This window comes from Penaeus japonicus, unplaced genomic scaffold, assembly GCF_977035675.1.
Source record: "Penaeus japonicus unplaced genomic scaffold, GWHDUDI00000001_assembly GWHDUDI00000042, whole genome shotgun sequence".
Taxonomy (NCBI): Eukaryota; Metazoa; Arthropoda; class Malacostraca; order Decapoda; family Penaeidae; genus Penaeus; species Penaeus japonicus.
Window position 1 is genome coordinate 5,808,630 of NW_028234444.1, and position 2,500 is coordinate 5,811,129.

The 2,500-nt window shown below is 35.0% G+C and overlaps 1 protein-coding gene across 1 annotated transcript in view; it reads left to right on the forward strand.

The window, feature by feature from the left end:
* LOC122258240 (sialate:O-sulfotransferase 1) overlaps positions 1-2,500 on the forward strand; it is a 19,984-nt gene that overhangs the window by 7,860 nt on the left and 9,624 nt on the right. The gene's annotated exons all lie outside the window — the stretch shown is intronic.

Here is a 2,500-nt window from a genome sequence, read left to right on the forward strand (position 1 = left end):
TAAAGCATCAAAATACTAACCATGGATGGGTAAGAAATGCAAAAACAAGGAATGAGAGAAAAAGCACTAACTCCTATATCTCTCACCGTAATTGTGAAAATTCAACACCCCGGTTGATCGCCCATCCTGATTGTGCAACAAAACCCAAGTGGTTGTGAAGGCGCGCTGGTCCTCAAGATAGTGGTCTTAGGATAGTGGCAAGGTGGTTTGCCAAGCCATTCTGTTGCAATCATCTTCAACTTGCAGACCTAGCATGTTGACTTAGAATGGTGCGTGGATGAGTGGTTGTGCCAAAAGAATGATTATAAATATATCAAAATATGTAAATTAAAAAAAAAAAGTGAAGTAATTAGGATTAACTTACCTTGCTTGTTCTGTTCTGCGTCATATCGACAGATGATGCGGCATGTAGAATAACCGACACATTCGACAGGAAATATTAAAAAGCAATGCAAAATGGGTCGAGCAAGTTATAAGCTAGTAACCAACCTTTGCAATTCTGTTAAAGACTATTAAGGGAGACACGGACTCCATTGCAACACATATAACATAGAATGTTTTTTTGAAACAAACACAAAAAAAGAAAATCAACAGATGCAGGGTAAGTAGAGGCATATTGCATTATGATGTCGAGATGACGCATTTCACATGTGACCTTGGATATAGTAGTTCTGAAATATAAAGAGAAAGTATACTACATATGCAGAGTGAATGTAGGTATACCAAGACTAGGTTTCAGAGAATGCACAAGATGGTTTGATTTGTGATGAGAGGCCTGGAATAAGAAGTTAACTTCCAGTGAGAGAAGAAGTCGCTTCACAAGACACATAAATTCAGTGGTCTTGCGCAAAATTGGAAGAAAACTGTGGAAGTTAAAAGAATTAGACTTATCATTTAACATTTATCAGTGCTTAGTGATGTGGCCAAGATGTGGCTGTTACCTTACTTGAGAGGGGGATATGGCTGCTTGGCCGAAAATGTTACCATGCTGGCGGTATTTCTTCATGTGACCGTACGATAGGTAATTTCGCTACAGGGAGCAATACTCACTGCTTTGTTAGCCGATAACCGAAGCTGAGCTCGGCGAAAAGTAACTGTACTGTCGGTAATTACGTAAAATAAGTCAGTACAAGAGACATCTTCTCGTGAGACCATCATGGCTCTGGAAGCCAGACATCGGGGCAAGGCCGGACTAGTTATGAAATATATGACCGGTTTGTCAATCCTTGAGATGAAAGAAAGAAAGAAAGAAAGAAAGGAAGAAAGAAAGAAGCACCCGGGTATCACCCTTGTGGAGATGACCTGCGGAAGGCCAAGACTGGGAAAATGTGGTGAGAAACCGAAACGTGTCCTCAAATGGTTAATTTTCTTTAACAGACAGAATGCTGATAAGCCAAGACTGGTAAAAATGATGGATCAAAGTGGCTGAAAATCCGAAATCCAAAAGCATTATCAATATCGAGTGTTTTCAATCGTCAACATAGCAATCAATCAAATAGGTAATTAGGAGAGGCGGGATTAGTAGATAGATGAGTCATGCGAGAAATATAGTGCAAGTAACTATCCACTTTACATTCAACAAACTAAGGGCGATAAAAGAATTACTGTGGGTGGTGCACGTCGTCCTAACGAGTTACTGAATATTCATTTTATGTCATGACATCCTAGTTGCAGTGTCAAGTGTGTTTGTTAACTGAAATGCGAGATGAGTAAAGGCAAAAAGTGCGACATGATGTATATACAGTGAGTAAAGATGTTTGTAATTTTGAAGGATACTTAATCGCATACAATAATATATGTATATGCAGAAAATGTAATCGATAAAATCATAAAATCGCGATTTACGATATATACACACACACACACACACACACACACACATATATATATATATATATATATTATATATATATATATATATATATATATATATATATATATATATATATATATATATATATATATATATATATATATATATATATATAATAAAAATAACTGAGAGGCGATTGTCGATTAAACGATTACTTTCCTAACTATATAGAAAGTAGTGATAAAATGAGGATAAAAAAGGATAGACAAATTAATTCGCTATGTTATTTAAGAATGCTGTTAAAATATGTAGAGTAACAACAAAAATATGATATTACAAAAACTGCATATATATATATATATATATATATATATATATATATATATATATATATATATATATATATATATATATATGTGTGTGTGTGTGTGTGTGTGTGTGTGTGTGTGTGTGTGTGTGTGTGTGTGTGTGTGTGTGTGTGTGTGTGTGTATGTATGTGTAGAAATTGTTCACTTACTTAACATGTTCGTAAAACCAGACAGGTGCAATTGCAGGAATTTAGCATTTTCTGTTAGACCTGCTAGAATACGAAATGACCTAGTCAATTGACATAGTAAAGTGATATTTTTAAAGTAATTCCAAATATATACATTAAGTAAGTGGACAATGCATGCTTAAAAAAAAGAA